Source organism: Equus asinus, chromosome 3, assembly GCF_041296235.1.
Source record: "Equus asinus isolate D_3611 breed Donkey chromosome 3, EquAss-T2T_v2, whole genome shotgun sequence".
Taxonomy (NCBI): domain Eukaryota; kingdom Metazoa; phylum Chordata; class Mammalia; order Perissodactyla; family Equidae; genus Equus; species Equus asinus.
In genome coordinates, this window is record NC_091792.1 from 9,371,987 (window position 1) to 9,396,042 (window position 24,056).

A 24,056-nucleotide genomic window follows, 5' to 3' on the forward strand; every position below is an offset into this window, starting at 1 on the left:
TCTTCAGAGAGTGGCAAGCACACGTCCGTCCATTTACCTACATTGATTTGCAAACTCTTCTCGAGACCCAGTGCACATGCTGCGAAGCGGGGCAGGCGTAGGAAGCTGAGCTCTGCATGCACACTCGTATTTCCATGGGGCCAGCCTGCAGCAGTGGCCTCGCTGGGACACATTTAGTGACTTCTGGGCAGTGAGATTAGTGACAGACAGGAAAGCCAGGATGAACCTACCAATTGGCAATCCCAGGTGAGACTTTGAAGGGCACCGAAATGACTGTGTGACATGAAAGTGGAAGAGCCAATAATATGTAGGCTATAACTATTAAACACACCCATTTATACTCACAGACAGAAGTCTGGAGAAATGTGGATTATATTAATATCAGTCTATCTCAGTCTCAGTCTATCATTTTATGTATACAGTGATGAATATGCTGTTCTTTCTATCTCAATCATTAACTTTCTACTTACATTATTTTCTAGAAGACATTTTCTAATGAACTTTTCCCTCAATCCTTGATCTTGCATTTCAGAGAAGGGAAAAGATTTTTCACTCAGTACAGAATCTGGCTACAAAGGACCCATAAAGTCACCTTTGCCAATTGAGTGACCTATGTTGCAGAGTTGTGTTCTTTACTTTTTTTAACAATTAAAGAATATTCATAACTAATTTTGGTAATACAAGCCAAAGTAATAATAAATACTAGGAGATAAAGCCTTATAACTAACTTATCTTTCCTAAAGTTTTAAAATACTCATCCAAAACTATAATAAAAATAGTATAATTAAAATTACAAAACAGTAAAATAGTAAAAAGAAATAATTTATTCTCAATCTAGCTAACATTTTTTATAACACAGGCCATGAAAATAGCTAATCAATCATTTTTGGCATCTATTTTTATATCAATGAAGTGTTATGTTGGTATATCACAGTTATTTGAAAAGTGAAAATAAGACATTTGCTTTTAAAGTGCATTATTTCTGTATTTCTAAACAATCTTTGGATCGCCTAGCTTTTTCAACACTAGAGGGCGATATGTTCTTGCTTTTATTGCAAAAACAGACCCACAGCACTTGCTCTCCATTGACAGCTTACCAAACAGAAGAAACTACTAACTAGATGAATGCAGCGCCCACAGGTAACTCTGCTCTCAGGACAAACATCTCGCTTTGACGCCAGAGAAACATGAGTGATTGCTAATGTTCAACACCAATTATTCCACAATTTCACACCAAGTGCCTTTAGTCCATTCTCTTCCTCATATTTGTAACAAACCAATGTTATATTGCTCGTATGATTCGCTGCTTTTGAATTCTTTTTTCTGCTTTTTTTACTTAAATCTTTTCTTTTTCTTTCTTTTTTTCTTTTGCTGTTGTGCCCAAGGAAGGGATACATGAAATATCACCTATGCTTAATATCTTGCTAATTTTGGTGAACTTTTAAGATTTAAATATTTTTCTTAAGGGAATGGAAGCATAATATCTGTAATTCAAAGATGTATAAAACCAGCTTTGCTACATCTTGTTTCCCAATTACCATTTTCTCTAGGATGTATTTATTTCTTAAGAAAATACAGTAATATACTTGTTTTGTGAAACAGAGTTACCATTCAGTTTTGCATTTCTGTTATGCAAACATGTTTGTACAATAACTTCATTTGCCCAAAAAACCCATGATTTCCAAACATCTGAATGTGCTTAAATGATTAACTCTTTTCAATATCTTAAGAGTAAAGAAATAACATAAAATGAGTAATAAGGAAAGCTTATATACAAAAGAGAAATGTGTACACCATGATTCAGGTCATCCCCCAATTTACTCCACTTCTCAGTTCTTATGTACAAATATAAAACATAAGAACTATATTCAAAATACTTTAAAATTGTGGTTACAATTTCCATTTAGAATGACCTTATTATTTCTTTACAAAGAATGATTTCTAGATACTAACTTCTACTGCTCATGGTTATATCTTACAATTGTAACATTATGTGCTTCCACTGTAATTTAAAATTTACCTGAGAATCTGTAAAAATGAGTGCTCATATGTAGCTGCTTTGCAGATGATTTGAAAGATAATGAATCATTAGGAGGTTGTACATGCAATGAAATATACTCAAATTATTCATCCTGAGTAAATTTATAAACATATAACAGAATTTATTTCTATACATTTTTTGTTTTTCTCCAAAGTTGATTTCCCTAATTTAGCATTAAAAACCTGTTAAAGAAAAGTATTTTTAGAGACCAAGAAATCATGTTTAATATCACAGAATATACCATAAATGAGTACTGAACAAGATGGTAATATGTTACAACCTATAATGGGAATGTAAACATCAAGGTGGTTGAAAAATGCAATCCAAATCATAGTTCTTTTTTTTTTTCTGAGGAAGATTAACCCTGAGCTAACTGCTGCCAATCCTCCTGAGGAAATCCTTGCTGAGGAAAACTGGCCCTGAGCCAACATCCGTGCCCATTTTCCTCTACTTTATATGTGGGATGCCTACCACAACATTGCGTGCCAAGTGGTGCCATGTCCGCCCCCGGGATCTGAACTGGCGAACCCCTGGCTGCCAAAGTGCACTTAACTGCTGTGCCACTGGGTGGGCCCTGAAAACATAGTTCTTAATGAGATTTAGTCACAGGATTCGGCTCAAGACATGGTTAAGGCCACATACACACACTCAAATTCACACATAAATCATAAAGGTCCATTTTGAACAAGTGACCATAGACCAAATGTTGTACAATGATCGTCACCAATATTAAGATCTGGGTTTTTCTTCACGAGATGCTGCTAATGGATGCCTCTGGAACCTGCATCAACAAGGTGAAGACACCCTAACCTAAGAGAATCTGCTGTAGTCCTGCTTCTTCAATTCGCCAGCTTCTGACTCAAAAGTCTGCTGAGGTCCATGAGAGTAGACACTTTTAGTTGGCATGTCCATGACTTAGCTGTGAGAGAAGCTGGGAAATAATTATCTGATATTTGAAGTTAAGAGGTGGAAACTCATAAGATCATGAATTTCTCAGATGTGGGAAGAGTGTTCAAATTTTTAAACATAGTGAAGAAAAAAAATTGATAAAAATGTGAATTAGTCTAAATGATGTAAAGTACATAAAATGGTAATAATGAAGCCTTATGGGATTAAAAATAAAATCAAACACTAATTCAAATGAATAAGAACAATACCATAGAAGTGAGAAGGGAATAAATCAAGTAAAAATCTTCCAAGAACCCTGTATTAAGGTGATGATAGTGACTTCAGACATTGGTAAGTTAAGTACGCATATTTTAATTTCTAATAAAGCCAATAAAGAATATATATCTTCAAAGCTAGAGAAGAAAAAATAAAATGTCAAAAAAAAAACCCAAAAAAATATAAAGGAGAGAAAAGAAACCTAGAGAAGGTAGGAGTAATGGAAAACCACAAAATAAATAGGTTTGTTTATGTTAGTAATTACGTTAAATATAAATGAACTAAATTATCTTTTAATAACAAAGATTGGTAGCTCAACTGAAAAAAACGCCACAAATCCAAGTATATGCTATTTACAAGTGACATAAAAAAGAATGTCTGAAAGTAAATATCTGGAAAAATATATACCAGAAATATTTTAATTAAAAGAAAACTGATAAAACTAGGTAAATGTCAGGAAAATAGTTTTAAGGCAAAAAGAATTACTAGAGATATAGAGATCACTTTATAATAATAAAAAATTCAATTAACTTGGAGGTCATTAAATTTAAATTAGTATACATCTAATATCATAGTCTCAAACTTAGAAAGTAGAAATAGGCAGAACTACAAGGTGACATTTACAAATTCCCAATCATAGAAGAATTTATAACATTTCTCAAATATTGACTTAAAAGTTGGATAAAAGATTAGTAAGGATGAAGAAAATCTAAACATTATAACAAATATGGTCTAAAATACATATTTAAATTATGATATTCAACAGCTGTAGAATATGCATTGAACTTGGTGATACAGAAATTAATCATACTGAGTCCCAAAGCAAGTCTCAATAAATTCCAAAGAACCAAAAGTCACATACACATGTACTATGAGCATGATGTAATTAATCTGGAAACTAAGAACAAAATAACTAGAAAATTCTCATATACTTAAATTTTAAGAAATGTAATCCTAAATAACTTACAGCAAAGGAAAAAAAAGCAAATGAATATATATGTTACAAATTATATCCAAAATAATATATATCAAAATTTTCAGATTTAGCTATCACAATAGTTACAGAAATTTATAGCCTTAGAAGCATGTACACAAAAACGTATGAAAATGAATAAGCTAATAAGGTAAGCATTCCTCTCAAGAAGCTAGAAAATAGCAATAAAATAATAACAAAGATAGTAGAAGGAAAGACATAACAAAGATGAGCAGAGAATAACCCGATGAAAAAATATAATAGAAAAAGTCAAAGCCTGGTTCTTTTTAAAAGGCTATATATTTGACAAACCTCTGTTCACATTAAGATAGAAAGAGACAAATCTCATGTAACTGATATGGATAGAGATAGAAGATAACTACAGTTGCTTCAGACATTAAAAAGATCAGAGAAAATTATTGATGAATTTATAAGAAAATATTTTAATTTCAAATGAATTTAAGTAAATGACATTTTGAGAAAATGTAGCTTTATAAAATTGATTTAAAAGAAGCCTTTTAATGAATAAAGCAAAATTCTCGAATCTGAATAGTCAAAAATATTCCCACCGAGAAAACTCCAGTCACTGATTCCTTCATCAGAAAGTCCTATCAAAGCTTCAGAGAATAAACAATTCCAGTCTTATACAATCATTTTCAGAAAAGTGAATAAAGAGTAATCCCTGTTGACCTCATTTTATTAGGCTACCATGGCCTGGATAGTAATAACTGATAAAGGGATTCTACGAAAAAGAAAATTATAGGCATACTTCATGAATGTAATATGTAAAAATCCTAAACAAAGTACAAACCAAACCACCTTTCTATACAAAAGAATAAATTAGCATGACAAAGTTGAGAGTGGCTGCCCTAGGTTGACTTGTGTCCCCTAAAAGTTCAGTGTTGAAGTCTTCGCCCCTGGTACCTCAGAATGTGAAAGTTTTTGGAAATAAGGTTATTACTGATGTAATTAGTGAAGTTAAGATGAGGTCATACTGGAATAGGGTGGGCCCCTAAACCAATATGATGGATAAAAGGGGACATTATAGAAATGGGAAATTTGACACAGACGTATGTTTAGGGAGAACACCATGTGAAGACTGGAGATATGCTGCCACAAGCCGAGAAACTGCCAGAAGCCAGGAGAGAGGCCTGGAACACATCCTTCCCCAGTGCCTTCAGAGGGAGCATGACATACTGAAACCTTGATCTCAGACTGCTAGCCTCCAGAACTGTAAGACAATAATCTTCTGTTGTTTAAGCTCCTCAGATTGTGAGACTTTATTATGGTAGCCTTAGAAAAGGAATACAGGAGCTGTGAAGTGCAATGTTGGCTTAACATTAGAAAATCAATCAATGCTTCCAAAACTATGATAGAGACAATAAACTATCCACCAGAACTTCCTGCCCCTCTTTGCATACCACCATCCCATCCAACTCTTACAGCCTGATCATTGCTACTAATTTCGGGCCCTTCAGGACATAACTCATCATACCGGGACCCTCACAACTTCTCTCATTATGCTGTTTATTCCTGACCATGTAAGTCACCACACACACTCAGGTCTCTGAGGACTTTACTTATCCATCCATCCATCCATTGTGATCCTGTTCCCCACCCTCTCAATCTCTTGAAAGCTTTCACTGTGCTAATCAGACTACATGGTCAATTATTAGCTAACTTCTTTCCCTATGCAATGAAACTCTTCTCTGAAAGTCTTCATCTTCCAGCTCTAACTGAAACCTCGTCCTCCCTTGAGGACCATGGAGTCCTCTGGTGATAGTCATATTTTTGCTTCCAGTTCTTCTACCTTTGGGTCAGGAGGGTGGTTAGATGAGTTTCCTGTTCCTCATTGTCACTTCTGGGCTATTCTGCACTCCTACTCCCCCAAAGCCTCTAACTTTTCATCTTATCAGACCACAGCACCCACCTTTTCTCCTTATAACCATCATCAACTAATGCCTGGGTGCGACTCCTTCAACCCCAGAAAAATCTTAGTTTCTCAATAACTCTCAATCTTTTAAAAACTACTAGATATCTGTATAGATGATCCTTCTAATACCATACTCTCAGTTTTCAAATCGTCTCTCAAATGTTCTTGTAATTCTCCCTACAATTGCCACCTAGTCTCATAGTCATATGCTAGAACTTTTCATTATAACAAATAAGTATGCAATTGTAACCATTCATAACACTGATTTTACATATTCTGCTATCCAATCACAATTTCCTATCTTTTTAGCTCACTTTATCTACCACCCCGACTTCAACAATATTTCAACCCCCTCGCATCATTAGGCCATGATCATTTCACTTTTCACTCTGTCTCGTGGCCACACATCCCTTCTCACCCAATTTAAACTCCAGAATCAACCATGTATTCTCTCCATTTCATATATTCTCAAACTCTTTTATCCTCTCTTATTTCCTCATGCACATTTGCCTAAACAGCACTGGCTAAATTCCACAATCCACCAAACCTATGCCTGCAACTCTGAAGATGGATGGAACATCACCAAACTGACTGATCGCCCCTTCAACTCATGATCAGGAGCTTCAAGTGGGCCTTTTATGCTGCTGGTAATCATGCTACATTTTCTTAGTCCAATAACTATCTCCTCTCCTAGGTGACTGTTTTATACTCTTCTCTCTTCAAACTCTTAACATTTCTTTCTTTTCCCTTACTCTCAGCTGGTAATCTTGTTTTCTATTTCTCAGAGAACACAGTAGTAAGAATAAAAAACTTTCCATAAGCACTACTACCACACTTACTGATTTATGGGAGTAGGTTTTTTCTTCTGAATCAATTATCCATTTTTGTTAAGGACCGCCCTCCACTTGTGCATTAATTGTAGGCTTTATCACTTACTCATCGAAGACGTTGTTTCAGTAATGCTCTCCCCTGTCCCATGTAACCACAATGTTCCCTTCTCTATAGAATAGTCACATGAGTATATAAACATTCAATTATTTCCCTCAGTATTCACTTACCGCACAAGTTATTAGTCTATTTCTCTTCTCTTTACAGCAAAACTCTTCGAAATGATATGTTCGATTTTCTCCGAAATCCACTCCAATCAGGATTACCCTCATCATTTCATCAAAACTGCTCAATAAATTTCACACTGTGAAATCAATTGTCAGTTCTCACTTGTCTTGCTTTAACTATCAGTAGCATTTTATATCATTAATTATCCCCTCGATCACACATAAACTATCTTTACTCAACTGCCAGGAGATCATGGTTTTCTATAACTTCTTAGGCACATTTTCTGGTTCCTTCTCATTTCCCTATCGTCCAAATGTGGCACTCCCTAGGGCTTAGTCCTTGAACCTCTTCTCATTTCTATTTATGTTCACTTCTCTGGGCAACTCGCGCTCTCTCATGGTTTTAAACACTATATACACTGACTCCAAAATTTACATCTCCAGCTAAATCTTTTACTTGCTCCCGTTTGTATATTCAGCCGTCTATTTGGTATCTCCACTAGGAAATCTAATGGACACCTCAAGCTTAACAAGACCAAATCTGATTGCCTGACATTTTCCCTAACCCCAAACTGGTACCTCTCACAATTTCCCCGGATAGCTCTATTACTCTATTTTCTTAGGGACACACACACACACACACACACACACACAGGCATGCCCCTTGGGATTAGTTGACTCCTCTTTCTTTCCCACCAGGCCCCCTTGACTTATGATTCATTGGCTCTACCTGTAAAATATATCTCAAATCTGAACACATCTTACCTTCTTCTCAGCTATCGCCCTAGTCCAAATTAGCATTACATCTCCATTGGATCATTGAAATATCTTCCTTATTGATCTCCACCTCTGCCTTTTCCCCACATCAGTTTTTTTCAATACATTGACCAGAGGAATCATTTCACGGTGTATATCCAGTTAGGTCTCTCTTCTGATCAATTCTCTACTCCAAGAAAGTTTCTCCCATTTCACTCAGAGTAATACCAAATTCATACGGTGATCTACACAGCTCTACCTAATCTACCACTTCTCTTTCACTGAATCTTCTTCAACCCCATTGGCCTTCTCAATGTTCTCTGAACATGCTGTGCTATTCAGATACCTACCTCTGGACTTTTGCATTTGCTGTTTCTTCTGCCTAGAATACTTGTCCCCCAGATATAAACATGGTATACACTCTCATTTTCTTTAGTCCTACTTAAATGTAGTAGTGTCGGTATATCTGCTTATGGCCTCCCGATGCAAAACTGCAAGCTTCCTCTCAACACTTTGTAACTCCTCCTTGTGGGTTTTTCTTCATGTGTGTGTGTGATTTTAACAATCTATTATACTATATAAATAATATTACTTTTTGTTGTCTATCACGTCCATTAGAATCTAGCATTTCAATCAGGGACTTTATTCTGTTTTGTCCCCTTCTGTTCTCCATGTCTACATCCCAATTTAAAAGAGAGCAGTAGGAAATTGAATTGAAAATAGACAGGTACCAGAAGATAAAATGGTCTTATTCAAAATTCTAAGGATTTTAAATTGCCTTAAGTGTTGGACAGCTATTGAAATAATTTAATTTCAAGACTGATGTGGTAAGTATTAACTTTTAGAAAGTTTTTTTTTTTGAGAGAGAGTAAGTGGATTGACTAGAGTCATGAGATAGGAGACAAGTTAGGAATTGATTATAATAGTCCAGATGAAGTCTTAAGAGCATGGAAATAGGGATTTAAAAAGAAAGCAAAGTTTATACGAAGAGCAAGACTCAGAAGAACCTACATCATATTGAAAGAGAACCAAGTCAGAGGACTGACACTAATGAACTTCAAGACTTACCATAAAGCTACAGTAATGAAGACAGTGTGGTACTGGCAAAATAAAAGACACATAGATCAATAGAGCAGAATAGAGAGTCCAGAAGTAAACCCACACAAAGATAGTCAACTGATCTTTGACCAAGAGTGAAAGCAATTCCTTGAGGAAAGGATAGTTTTTTCATCAACTGGTACTGGAAAAAATGGATATTCACATGTAAAAAATTAAATATATGGACAGACCTCACACTCTTCTCAAAAATTAACTCAAAATGAATCAGAAACTTAAATGTAAAATGAAAAAACTATAAAGCTCCTAAAAGATAACATAGGAGAAAATCTAGATGGCATTGACTTTAGTGACAACTTTTTTTTTTTCCTTTTTCTCCCCAAAGCCCCCGGGTACATAGGTGTGTATTTTTAGTTGTGGGTCCTTCTAGTTGTGGCATGTGGGATGCCGCCTCAGCATGGCTTGATGAGTGGTGCTATGACTGCACCCAGGATCCGAACCAGTGAAACCCTGGGCCGCCAAAGCAGAGCGAGCGAACTTAACCACTTGGCCACAGGGCTGGCCCCTAGTGACTGCTTTTTAGATACAACACCAAAGGCATGATCCACAAAAGGAAAAACTGATGAGTTGGACTTCATGAAAATAGAGAACTTCTCTGTGAAGACACTGTCAAGAGAATGAAAAGATAAGCTACAGAATGAGGGAAAATATTTGCAACAGGCATATCTAATAAAGCACTGTTATCCAAAATATACAAAGAAGTCTTAAAACTTAACAATAAGAAAATTAATAACCTGATGAAAAAATGGGCCAAAGACCTTAACAGACCTCATCAAAGAAGAGATACAGATGGCGAATAAGCATATGAAAAGATGCTTCACATCAAGCGTCATTAGGGAATTCCATATTAAAATAATAATGAAATACTAATACATACCTACCAGAATAGGTAAAATCAAAACAGCAAAATCACCAAATGCTAGGGAGGATGTAGAGCAACAGCATCTCTCATTCATTGCTGGTAAGAATGCAAAATGGTACAGCTACTTTGGAAGACAGTTTGGCAGTTTCTTACAAAGCTAGACACAGTTGTATGATCCACCAATTGAGCATCTCATTATTTGCCGCAAAAGGGTTGAAAACTTACGGCTATGCAAAAACCTGCACACAGCTGTCTATAGCAGTTTTATACATAGCTGCCAAAACTTGGAAGCAACAAGATGTCCTTTAGTAGGTGAATGGATAAATAAGCTTTGGTACATCCGTAAAATGGCATATTATTCAGCGCTAAAGAGAAATGACCTATCAAGCCACAAAAATATATGGAGGAATCTAAAGCGCATATTTCTAAGTGGAAGAAGCCAATCTGAAAAGGCTACCTACTGTATGATTCCAACTATATGACACTCTGGAAAACGTGAAATTACACAGACAGTAAAAATAGCAGTAGTCGTCATGGGTTTGGGAGGAGGGAATGAGGGATAGGATACGTGGAGGGGATCTTTAGGGCAGTGAAGCTATTCTGTCTGATACTGTAACAGTGGATACATTTATTATACATTTGTCAAACCCTAGAGAACATACAACACCAAGAGTGAACCCTAAGTAGCAAACTGTGGACTTTGGGTGATAATGCATCAACGCAGCTTCATCAATTGTAAGGAACGTCGGCAGTGCAGGAGGCTGAGCGTGTGCATATGTGTGCAGGGAAGGCAAATGGGAACTGTACTTTCTGTTCAATTTTGCTCTGAACCTAAAACTCCTCTAAAAAGTAAAGTCGACTTTTTAAAAAGCGTAAGCTGTTTCACGACATTTATTTATAACTTTCTCACAAATTTGTAGCACCATGTGAGCAGCACAGTGGGATGCATTTAAGAAGCACAATATGAGAGCCACATAACTTAACAAAAATTCTGTTCTTCATTCACAGTTTCTAAACAGCATGAAAGAGTTCCAATTCACAAAACAAAATGACACTTCTAAAATGGTGGTTTCTCTACTCTCAATTCTCTTGTACCCTAAAGGAACTCGGGAAATTCTCACTTGACTAAATTTCCTTTCTGCCATCTGCTTCACTCTTTTCTTTTCCCTCTCCTCTTACCGGTTCTCAGACCCTACTATACTGATCAACTAACCTCACACTCAGAAAGCAAGATATCATTCTCTTTTGGGGGTAAATGGAAAGGGCAAATGTTTTCCATTGTTTCTTGGAGAGGCAAGGTTGTGAGTACGCCCATATAAATTATTTTTATCCTGTCATATGAGAAATAGAAGAGTCACGAGTTGGTGTTTGAATGGATGTAGAGAGGGAAAAATAATGAATTGCCCAAAGACTTCAGCTTTCACAGTCATTCATTCAATATCTATTGAATTCTTACCAAGTGCCAGATGGACTACTCGCCTGACAAACACTAATTCTGCTTTGCCAAAGCAGTGGAAGTCTATTCTATGACACATTTGAGTAAAAAGTCAACTATAATAGAGCATAATAAGTGCAATAATAGGGAAAGTACAATGCTACCCGGAAGCAGGGAAGATGTGGGAAAAGAAAATAAGTAGAATATAATATATTACTTTTGAAATGTTTGTGAGATATTCAAAAGGAATGTCCACTAGGCTGCTGAATATAGCAGAATGGAATTTAAGGTCTGTGCTGGAACTGTAAGTCAAGAGGTTGGAAAAGTAATGGTACTGAGTGAGGGAGGCAAGGAACAGTGTGCACAATAAAATGATAGAGGTATACCATTAAAACCTTTAACACTGCATGAAGTGTGCTTAGTGAAAGAGAGCCATGGAGCCTACAAGCAAAGGGACACAAATGTTTCTGATCAAGAACTGAATGGTATTTTTGAGTCAAGAGATACAACTGAAAATTGACCTTGACTTTGGCGACCTTAGACAATACTCAGTAGAATACTGAAGTCAAGTAAAAGATTAAAGTGAGTTGGGAAGGAAGTAGGTGGTGAACAAGTTGACATAGCTGCAAGGAAAAAGAAAAAGGAAATGCAAGCGTTAAAAGGAGCATAAAACTTGCTGTCATAAGAAGTACATGCTTACTAGCCAAGTCAGAACTGTGAGAATACGCTATGAGATTTCAGAGAAAGGAAAGAGTCCTATGGAAGTCATTAGGAGAAGATTTAGAGAGGGAAGTAAATTGTTTTAATCATTGAAGAATGAGAGGATTTGGATTTTGAGGAGGAGAGAGCAAAGAGAGATTTTAAACAAGTGAGATTTTAAACAACCAAGATGGAGAACCAGACAGGAGAATGACAAGACCAATTTTGCCCTTAGAATTCCAAGGCAGTATTCATTTTCTTTGAATACTGATTTAACACTTAAAAGTGATTTACACTTTTGTTAAATCAACTTATAGCCAGCAGCAATAAAATGACTGCCATCCACTGATAATTACTTTGGTTCAGCTCCATTATCATTCTTTAAAAACCGTTATTATATTTGCTATTGATCTGCATCCTTGTTAATTTCCTCAGCAGACAATCATGGAAGCAGTTATCCATGAAGCATAAAATGCTCACTTAGCCCTCATATTCTAACACACTGTAAGTTAGAAAGATGAATGAATGAAGCTACAATGTAGAAATGTGTCTTGATCTATTACTGAGTAAAGGAAAGAGAAAAAGAATTTTGCTTAATATTCAACATCAAAGTTTAACTTCAAGAAATCACAAAGGAAATTATTAAAATTAATTAATTGGCTTTTTGTTTGTGAATTTAATGTTAAAATTAATAGTGTTACATTTATATTCACAAGCTACATTAACATCCAGAATCTCTTAGAAGCTATACTTTTAATATTTTAATTATCCTCTTCCTGAATTTAGGTAAGCTATTACTTGGTCATTATCAATGGAATTTGTGCTGCATCAGAAGTAACAAAAGATTACCATTACTTAAAATTCATTTCAACAATCATCTCTCTACCCCTGACTTTCTTACCTAGATACTCCTAAAGTAGTCAATACATAAATGCCTGGAGAAAACTTAGATTGTTTTGGGTAGTATAACTGAAGTCTATTATCTACTTTATAGGAAGATCTTGTGATATTTTTTCCCCCTACTATATTATCTCACTATCAGGATATTATCTGTGTAACATAATATACTACTGACTTTGAGCTACTTGTAATAAAAAAATAAACTCTTTTCAAGTGGATTCTCTTTATCTCACATACAAACTGCCATGAATTCCACTTATCAAAATTGTTATTCAAAGAATCAAGGAATGAATGAATGGAGAATTTAGCGCACAGAAAAGTGAAGAGACCTATGTAATGTCACACGGCTAATGTGAGCCCACATTTTCCGACTTCTAAATCTCCTCCTCCATTGCTGCTATTCTGCATTGGAGCTCTAAATATCAAGAAGTAAAATTTTATTGCCATGCACAAGACTTATAAAGTACTTTATTAAAATGGAAATTCTGCGATTTTCTTTTCATGATTTTTCCTGACTGCAGATTTTATATATCTTACAGTTGCTATTTCCACTTTTACTTATTTTTCTTACTTCAGAGGATTCTTAATTTTATACAGCACAAAATAGTTGAATAATTCTTTACCAAAGGGAGATATGCTCCATTCAATTTCACTGGTAATCTGTGCCTGCTGTTTTTATTTAATTGCTTCATATTTTATGTTATTTTAACTTTTAGATACCACAGAATAAAACACCAGCTTGGCCATCAACCAGAAATAACATGGCTGGTCACATGTAAATATACCCCATATAGAATTTCATCCTCCCACTCAAAACCAATCCAGGATACACAATTCTCAAAGTTTGCAAAAGCATGATAAAAACTCATGGGAAGAGACTTGGAGTGATTTCAAGCACTCTGTTACTTGTCAGAGGCAACATTTCTTGAGATGCTCCTATTTTAATACTTGATGACTGGAATCTAGAATTATTACAAACGTTACTTATGAATACTTTAAAAGGATGGTAGGCACCATACCAAAATAATTCACTTGGCAAGTCTATTTGGTGGGAAATACTGGAAGATTATTGAAATCTAAAATATTTTGTTGACTTTCTCAATATCTTTGGGAAAAAAGAATGGGAGGAGTGAAAGTGTTGTTGTTTTACATGTGGAAACTATAGGGTCGATTTAAGATACACCAACACATTTGTGGCAAAACTTGAAATATAATTTGTATCTTTTTACAGAGTCTGAGTCAACATTAGTAATTGAGAGAAGTTCAGTCTATTGTCCAGATTCTTCTGTGGAAGGAATTCCCCCCATGGATAGGAGCGAGACGGTGCTTACCAACTTCTCTTGTGCTTGCTCATTGGACGACGACAAGGGATATGGGTAAAGACGTTAGAATAAGCATTCTGCCTACCTAAAGACTTGCTCTAGCAATTGGTTAGAAAACTGTTCAATAAATTTCAAGTAAACAATTGGGCAAAATTATGTAGCAGCATGGTTTCCACATGTAAAACAAACCCATTTTTTTTCATTTTCCCTATTCCTTTTTTTCTCAAAGTTATTTTGAAAGAGCAACAAAATATTTTACATTTCATAATCTCCTAGTCTTTTCTATCAAACAGGCTTCCTAAGTGAATTATTTTGGTTCAGTGCCTAGCATCCTTGTAAAACATTCATAAGTTAACTTTTGTAATAATGCCACAAAATATGTCAGTATAGACAGCACATGAAATATTTTTTAATGTTTTACTAAAGAATTGGAAACTAAGTAACATTTGTATTTGTTTTAGTTCTATCCAGTTTCAGTTTCTGAACTTTTTCTTCTTTGTCTTCTTCCAACCTCGTGTTTTTCCTTATGCCAGCATGCCAGAAAATCAAGATAAACTGTTTAGCAGCTTTTCTGACAGTTTTTTCCTCTGGTTTATGGTCTGCTTTTCTTAAGATATCTGGATGTGAGTTAATTTACAAAACTGTAATGACTCAGATTAAAATGTTAATCAATGACATTTGATCCTTTAAGTTAGATAGAATACTATTAATATTCAAATACATGATCAAAACTACAGTAGGGACAGTGCAGAGAGGTGATTTAGGTCGCTACCTTCAAGTGGAGGGGACTGGAAACAGTCAATACTCATCACTCAGGGGTTGCTTTAAATCCATAGAAAATGTTACATTGCAAGCCAAAGTTAGAGTACTGATGCATGTAATTAACACTTAATTCCTTTAATTTAACACCTCTCATGTTTCCAACTTTGCACTAGGAACTTTATTGTTACATTTCGCTTTCCCAGCAATTCTATGAAGTAGATATTATTACCTCCATTCACAGATCATGAATCTGAGGCACAGAAGGGTTAATTAGTTCTTTCAAGGTTATACTACAAGTAAGGGCAAAGCTAGAATTAGAATCTAGCTTTAGTGGAATTCAACATTATCTCCTGCCTTCTACGTCATGATGCCATCTCATCTTTAAATCAATCCACATTTGTTTCTATGACTGCAACTCTTCTCTAACAGGGCTGACATTCACAAGGAAGCCAAACAATCTCTACATTCCTTATCAATTAGAAGTTCACAGAAGCCAGAAGTATCTTTCTTATTCATGCATCTAATCTTTAGATATTTTCTTTCTTGGACTGGCTCAAAGACCAGCAAAACCAATATATTTAAATTTTAAAAAGTCAATCCTTCGCTTAATTAGGATATTTACCATTTCCTTATTTAAGAGATTATACAGCTTGTAAATGATCCTTTTATGAAAAGTTGCTTTTACACTCTAGAGCACGTCCTGAGTAATATATGCCCGCTAGGTCTCTTTACCCAATCATTATTTACGTGCATTTTGTTGAGCAGCCTTCTAACCAGCTGCTAGACCTGGGTTTCAGGTGGGCAGAGCAATCACTCTAAAGCCTTTACCTCACTCCTCCTACTTACGCGGTGAAAAACAAGAAACCTTGGTAACTGCCATTCGTCTCCTTCCCAAAGCCAAAATTCCTTCCGCAGAAGCCTTCTGGATACTCAGCACTCCAACCTGTGTTGGTTGCTTCGATTGACTGGAATCTCACTGATTTTTAGAATGTATTGTTTTTCCTGATATTGCATAGAAACAACCTCCAAATATCCTTCATATGTTGGTTCTCTGGTGTCACATAACATAAAACAAATTCCTTTTTCACAAAACAGAAAATAATTCTGCAACACATATAGGTAACTATGCTCTTCCTCTACAGTCTTTTTTTCTTTAAATATCTTCTCTGTTTCTTCAACTGGTGCTCATATGACATACTTCCCACACATCTCCTCATTTTTTACATTTATCAAACTTTGCTAATTGCCTATAGGTCAAGCATTCTCTAAGCATTCCTGCCATCACAATCTTTTGGTTAAATTGGGGGCACTGATACATACACAGTAATTACAGTTTAAGGTAATAGGTACTGTGATACAACTGAGAGAGTAGGGCAGGGACAATGGTCCACCCTGGGGAAAAAGGAAGGTCAGAGAAAGCTGCTCCTAATATGAGGCATCAGGAACCTGAGACTGGTCAATAGGCCAGATGATGTTAGACCTGTGCTAAGCAGGATTACTGATCACTGTTTCTTTGATGTTAGTAGTGTGATTATGTTAATTAACTTTGTTTGCATTAGCATTATATTAGTCATCTTATTTCTGGTTCTTGTTGAGTTTGAAGTACTTTTGAAAAATGGTGAATTTTTAAAAAAAATCAATAATTACATTTATCCCTCTGTAATTTCACTATGTAAAGTCCATTACTCTGGCCAACTGAGTGATCTTTCAGAATTTTGGTTCTTACACACACCAATTTGTGAGAATGAGATAGGGGACCCGTTCTGCTGCTGCTGAAGTTCCAATAATAGCATTAACTCTCAGGCTGTAGGGAAAAATACAATAATTTGAGATAATTTACTCACATACTACTTTTCAAATACCTTAGAACTGTAAACAGTAGAAGTAAAGAATTATATTTTCTAAAACTGATCAGTCTTTTACTTTCCAGAGAAAGAAATTCTGTGCCATATCCTAAGCTCTATTAAACAATTTCACAGAACTGAGGATGATCATCAATAGGCAGAGTCAAAATTCAGCCTGTCAGCTTGCATGTTACAAGAAGCTGCTACTCCTTATCACATTTTTCTACAAGATGAAGTAATGTTCTCAGTTGGGCATGTAACTTTTAAATAGATTTTCTGAGTGTCAATTTATCAGAAAGGTATTTCCTGATCAGCTCTATAGCTCTCACTTACACCTTTAACCTACCACCGTGATTTATTCATCTTCATAGTACGACAGCCCTATCAGAGGGGCTTATTTCTTTACTGCCTGTTTTCTCCCACCAGAATGTAAGCCTCCTGAGAGCTGTTTTGTTCACCTTAGCATCCTGAATGCTATCTGGCACATATTTAAAATAATGGATAATAATATTTATCATTATCATTATGAACATTACAGGACAAAAAGGAAAGGCTATTTTCTCTGTTTAAAGTGGAAAACATGTCCAGATGAAGAAACAGAGCAACTTAAGTACTAAATCGAGTTCAACCTCGATTGACCAATTTGAGCATCATTTTTGTGGTTAAGAAGTTGCCTTATTCCAAGGAAAGCAGGTGCACAAACTGAGATATCAGGAGCCATAATGCTTTAAATTAATTAATGTCTAATTTTACAATAATTGCCTGTGTTTAATTTTACTTAATGTAGTATGTGAAATCTCAACTGGATTGATATAACTATTAGTGAAAGACTGGTTGGGAAACAAATGCAATTTAAATTCTGATTCTAATTCTTTCCTTGAACTTTAGAGTAATGAATAGAATTAGGACTTTTACATGCGTTCACAGGAGCATATGCATCCCTGCATCTGTTTCCTTTCCTTCTATTAATCTTTAGTGTCGCTATATTTATTTCTGAGGTTTAAATGATTTCTATGTAGGCGTGAAAGACTATTCAGTACATCAAGAAGAAGAACTCTTTTGAGATGTCTGATGAAATATGACAAATTCTGTGCATCAGCAGTCTACAACCGAATTTCTGATTCAGGAATGGAGTCAAGCCAAAGCATCTTAATGTGCAAAATAGTTTTCCCTCTCTCTTTTTCTTCCATTAGTATGGCAGTCGGTTGGTCCTTGGGCTACATATGAATGCTACCATGTTTTAACTACTAAATATAAAAATGATTTATGGGCATTTAAAATACTAGTATAAGGATTATTTACACTTATTATTTTATTTTTGCCACTAAGCTGCTTCTGCTGTGTGAAAAAGAGTCCACTGACAATGAAAAGGAATATGGAAAGGGAGCAAAGGACTCTTCTTAAACAATTTAGTAAATTAAATGGGAATTCATAGATGGGAGAACAGCCAATATTTTAAGGCCGACATCACTATTTCTCTGACATGATGAATTTCCCATCCTACCTTATCTTTCTTTTATTGTTTAGTGAACTTTACCCACTTTTTCTGTGCGTTTTTCCCAACCACTCCCGTGTTCAAACTTGGCCATTAGATAACTGCTGTCATACTAAACATGAGTGGTTTGGTCCTAGACTTTGCAAGAGGGTATTTAAGCTTAGGCGGCAAAAATGAAGAGAGGAAAGAAGGAAGGGAGGAGGGAGGAAAGGAAGAAAGGAGAGAAGGGAAGAAGGGAAGGAGAGAGAAAGGGAGGGAGGAGAGGATGGAGAGAAAGAAGAAAACAGGAAAAGGGAAGGGAAGAGTGAGGAAGGGAAAGGAAAGAAGAAAGAAAAAGGGGAAAAAAGAAAGGAGCGAGTGAAGAAAGAATAAGGAAGCATCTTTACATTTATTTTTTTGCTTGAACACACTGGACTTGGCCAGCTAACTTTGAGCTTCCACAAGGCTATGATGGAAGATAAATTCTACTAAAGACTTCTAATGAGGAGGCTAAATATTTTAAATAAAGCACAACACAAGTTCATCTGGCAATGGAATGTCCGAAAAGGGAATATTTGGGAAGGGGGGGAAGAAGAAGTGTATGCCTGTGTGTGTGTGTGTGTGTGTGTGTGTGTGTGTGTGTTAGCTTGCTAAAAGTTACTTTCTTGCTGAACTCTTCAAATATTGAAAGCAACAATTTCTAAGAAGTGTAAAACTTGAGTTTGGCACAGAAATCTCAATTCTACAACTTAATAGAGTCTTCGGCTCTGTTTTCTCAAATATCCTAAGCACATTATCAGATTAGGTTCTCAAGCATTCAAATATAGTATTTTTTTAGTTCTTTATTGTCTTCTCATGTTTCCTTAATTCCAATTAATTAGTCGTGATTATCGCTTAGTATTAATGAAGTATCTCAAATTTATCTGCAGAAAAAATATTTCTAAAGTAGTCTATATATGCAAATTTCCTCAATGAGTCACTTGCAAGCCAATATTTGTCAAATGAAGGTTATTTTGTTATAATCTATTTCATGGCCTGAATTATATGGATACTCATGAATACAGGCAATTTATGAGAAAGCAAAGGAAATAAATATATCAAGTCACATCTTCAAATGTTTTTACCAGTAGGAATGGAGAGTAAGTTACCATTCACATTTTTAAAAAATCTATTTGTCTTGAAATGCCCAAAGCCACTGATGTGTTTGGATTTCAATATCAGACTATTTTGGGTTTTTGGAAAGTGTGTTATCAAGTCAATATTATTCTAAAATAAATCTGAGATTTGTCAACTCTAGAGTGTGATAGCATTCCTTAGAAAACTGAGATAAAGAAAGCTTGGAAAAAGGGCTGTATTTATAAAAATTCTGCATTGCACTGACACCTCAAACTTCTGAAGATTACTGAAAATGACTAAAAACAGAGTGCATTTAACACAGCCTGTAACAGCATAGCTGAAAGTTTCCTGAGGTGTTAAGAAAAGGTTGGCTAAATCTGACTCCATGATGGCTGAAGGCAGTGGCATCATGTCTGACACCTGACCCACATCTCTCACTTCATAAACTTAAAATAAATCAATGGACAACATAGTTTCTCTTTTTCTTAGTTACTTGGAGTACATATTGGATGAGTATTTCTCTTTTGTTGTCTGGCTTCACAAGACATATACTGCAACAGTGTTAGTATGCCTACTTCTATTGTAAATTTTACTGGGCCAGTTACTTTCCGAAAACCTTTACACTTCTTCCTCGGGGCATGTATCCATATGTGGCATTTCTGATTGCTCTATCATCTCCAAGATAATGGTTAGACAATGCATTTCATCTTTATTTCCCTTTCTGCTCTTGTGTATAAGCAGTGTTTTACAGGAGTTTCTGCCAGGTTTATTTACATTTTTCATTAGAGCAACATTTAATAAAGACGGAAACTTTATTACTTTAAAAGTTTACTCCTCTTGGAAAATAAATTTGTGTCTTAAATATCCCACAGTTTGTGCTACAGAAAAAAGTAACACTTAGGTTAGACTTTAAACAATAATGCATTATCAATGAATTTCAGCCCAGAGAGAATTAGCCTTCTGGGTGCCAGCTTCTCTATCTTGGCTTCCAACCAGTGCTGATATTCAAGCTTGATTTTATAAGTTTCCCCAGCTGCTGTCAAAATCTGGGGAGGCAGCACCAGCTAGAACCTTCCAGCTTGCATGGCATGCTAAATGCTTCTTTGTTCCTCTCCCTAAGTAATTGGTACGATATGATGCACAGAAAGTTTGATCTTTGGGTTTTATTCCCAATGGCACGTTTCCCACTCAAACAGAACGTGGAAGGGGATCATATCAACATTACACCTTTTGGGGACAAATACTTTACTGGGTTAGAGACATTTATTTAGCACTTTTAAGAAGTAATGTTAGCGTTGAGATTGAATTAAGAAATGAAGTTTATTTGAAATCCAGTTACAAAATGATTTTTAGGGGAAGAAGGAGTAAGTATAACATTTTAATACTCAAAGAAGATATAAAAGATTGTCCTTTTCTGAGGTGAACATATATATGAGCATATGTTTCTATTTTGGTTATCAACTATAGAAACTCTAAATTATAATTTTATATATTTATATAAAATAGTCTCCATTTACTTCCTTTTGATATTTAAGGAAAACCATTTAAATGGACACATTTCTTAGATAACTTCAGCTAGCAGAAAACAAAATGCATTTTATATCCATTTCCAAGTTTATTGAAAGGAAAATAAATATTGAAATCCTCATGAAGCTTTTACCTTTTTTATTTAGAACAGTGCCTGAGTGTCTAAATTGCACATATATTTCCCTCTATCGGTGATTTTCATGTTAATAAATCATACACATTATAATTTTTTCAAAGGATTTTCTAAGCATCAATCTTAGTGCTGACCAACTGTCATTAAGATACAGAGAAAAAAACAAAGACTATTTCTCATAGTGTTCAATTTCCAAAAATCTTCCCTTTTAGCTTATCATGAGACTTCTATCAATGTAAGTGCTGTGTGATATTGACCATCAAAGGTAAATATTCACAGGATTCCTTACTCTAAAAATGTCTACAATCGGAGCAGGTATTAAATTCCCATTCTTTGTCTTGAGATAAATGTAAATGGCAAATATATTTTGCTTACTAATCATTTACTTTTTTTCCTGAATTCCAGTTGAAGACAGACTGTTTAAATCAGTGGACTTTAGAGTCTACATACATTTGCTTCACGAAAAAACTGTAATCGACATAACACCTACCTGGCATCTGGACATAGCTAACTGGAATGTTTTTAATAGAAGAAATTAAACTTATTCTTTTGAGATGAAAAAAACACCTTTTTAAATCTTTGTGGGGAAAAATCACTGCCTCCTACTTTTGGGGAAATTCAACCAATTACAGTAACTTTAGTCTTCATCTATTTTCTCTTGTGGTAAGAAACTCACAGGATTTGAACCATGAAGTTGGTGAGAGAATGAATAACTAAAATCATTAAGAAAACTCATCAGTATCTTTGTATGTAAATTACTTTAAAACATTTATGATCTAGAGTTGATGAAAAATATCCTGATAGAAGACACCATGGAGGCAAGAAAAGGTGAATTTGAAAAAGACATGGTAAAGTATAAACTACTGAAACTTTTTCAGAGCTATATTATGACTCACATTATAACCTATCATAATAAACCAAATATATTATCACTTGAAAATACTATGATAGTAACTCTGAAAAATACAGTATTTTTTTAATTAGGACAAATTACAAGGAATATACAGGTTTAAGGTTTCCTTTTTATTTAGTTTTCTCCAACAGAGATATTAGAAGGGATGAGTAAAATCATATTTAAATAACCTTTTTTATTTTCCAACTTATTCTGTGCATGAGGAATTTGGAGGTATTTACAGGTACAGAATAAAGCTGAATTTGTTCTCCTGGGAAACTATGCTTATGGCATATGATATATATTGCTCCAAGAATTTATTTTTCTTTCCTAACAGGAGCTGGTAGGAAAGCATCTATTTCTTTAAAAGCAATTTGTGACTGTTATACAATTTCCAATGTCTGTGACAGCTGTTTCTCTAAAGCAGACCGTCAGAATAGAGCATGCCTGTAAATCTCAGGTCCCAAAGAGAGGAGTTCCAATCTTGAGTAATTTGAATGCCATGTTATCAGTAACACTTCTCAGGGAAACATTTATAACCCCACAGTTTAGATGCTGAATTTGTAATAACGACATTTTCAATATGAAAAGGCTAAAATTGTTATCAAGTGAGGGGTTTATTATGTACATGTTCTGATAACAGTTTAAAATACTTCAAGTGCTATCTCTTTTTTCAGGCAGGACTGTATTTTCCATTTATAGTGCAAATATAACTTCTATAAAGCACAATGTCAGGTAAGCACACATGCTGAAAAGGGAGATTGAATTTGGCTTAAAACTACTACCTGCTTCTACATAAGTCTTTCACAAATAAAACTTTATTGTGTTCAACTTGTTTACATAGCTAAGCAACTAAGCAACATATACTCATTTATGGTACATGCCTCGGTTTCAGCAAATTAGCAATAACTTACCTAGAGAAGCATTTCAATTTTTTTCCCTTTTCCTAACTTGAATTTGTCCGGAGTTAGAAAATGAGATATCCAGTATTCAGATTTACTTGGCTCCAGGTTAATTAGAAGGAGCTTTCAGTTCATACAGTGTGCCTCAACAATCTTCCGAGAGCACTCTTTAGCTCCAGTCCTAGCATCTGAACTCTTCCAGCAGAGTCTCTTTTTATTTACACACACATTGTCCTTTTCAAAACAAGCAGCCAGCTGGAATGATTCAAACCTCTGTTCAGCACACCGTTAAAATGCAGCTTCCTTCTTGGACACGAGCGTTACTCCAGGGAGCGGACCGAGGACAGCAAAAAGGCTATGAGGTATGAGAACTATGTAATCACCGGAATACCAGCTGCTCCTGCTCGGCTGCTGCTCCTGCGGCTGTGCTTGTTGGTTAGCTGTAGTCGGTCTTTCCCTCCCTCTCTTTCTCTCACATCTCCAGAACTATAAAGGCAGCTCTGCCGGATTATGATTGGCAGAAACAGCCAATTCCTTCAGCTAATCATCCTCAAGACTTTCAAGGACCTAGAGCTGTTGTGATGTCATCCACTCAGTGGGATGTTACACATGAATACATTCCAATAGAAGCTAATTCAGCGATCAGCTGCATTCCTCTCACACCACGGGGATTGATTAGATGCTCCTTGAGGATTTGCATAATCTTTCATTGTACAGTTGGACTATTTCCTATGAAATTCGAGAGTAAAATTCCACTTTGCAGCTATGACACTGTACCAAAAGATTCTTCTGGGTTAAAAAAGAAAAGTTCAAGACAGGGTTTTCTGAAGTAAATGCATGCCAAACATGTGAATTATGAACTTATGAAAAGCCAACAATGAGCAGTAAGAAACTTGGAGAAATATTGGTGACCTACATAGTCCTGATATTAATAACAATATTCTGGACCATAATAGATGCTGAAAGAAAAGAAAGAGTAGCCATGTGTGTGTGTGTATGTGTCTGTGTGTATGTAGTATGAATTGTTTTATTAACTGAGGTAAATTACTGGATTATTACGGAAAAAAGTTCTCTCCTCTCCTGAGCATGGACAAAAATTGCCTCCGTCTCTCACTTTTCTCTTGGCAATATAAGATGAAGATGATTTGCT

At 35.4% G+C, this 24,056-nt stretch overlaps 1 protein-coding gene across 1 annotated transcript in view; it reads right to left on the bottom strand.

Moving 5' to 3' along the window:
- The window catches only part of LOC106840255 (bifunctional heparan sulfate N-deacetylase/N-sulfotransferase 4), a 268,031-nt gene extending 244,661 nt beyond the window's left edge, over positions 1-23,370 (bottom strand). The window contains exon 1 of the mRNA XM_044767308.2: positions 22,919-23,370. The gene's annotated coding sequence lies outside the window, so the exon portion shown is untranslated. The remainder of the gene's footprint in view (positions 1-22,918) is intronic.
- Between the last annotated feature and the right edge of the window lie 686 nt (positions 23,371-24,056).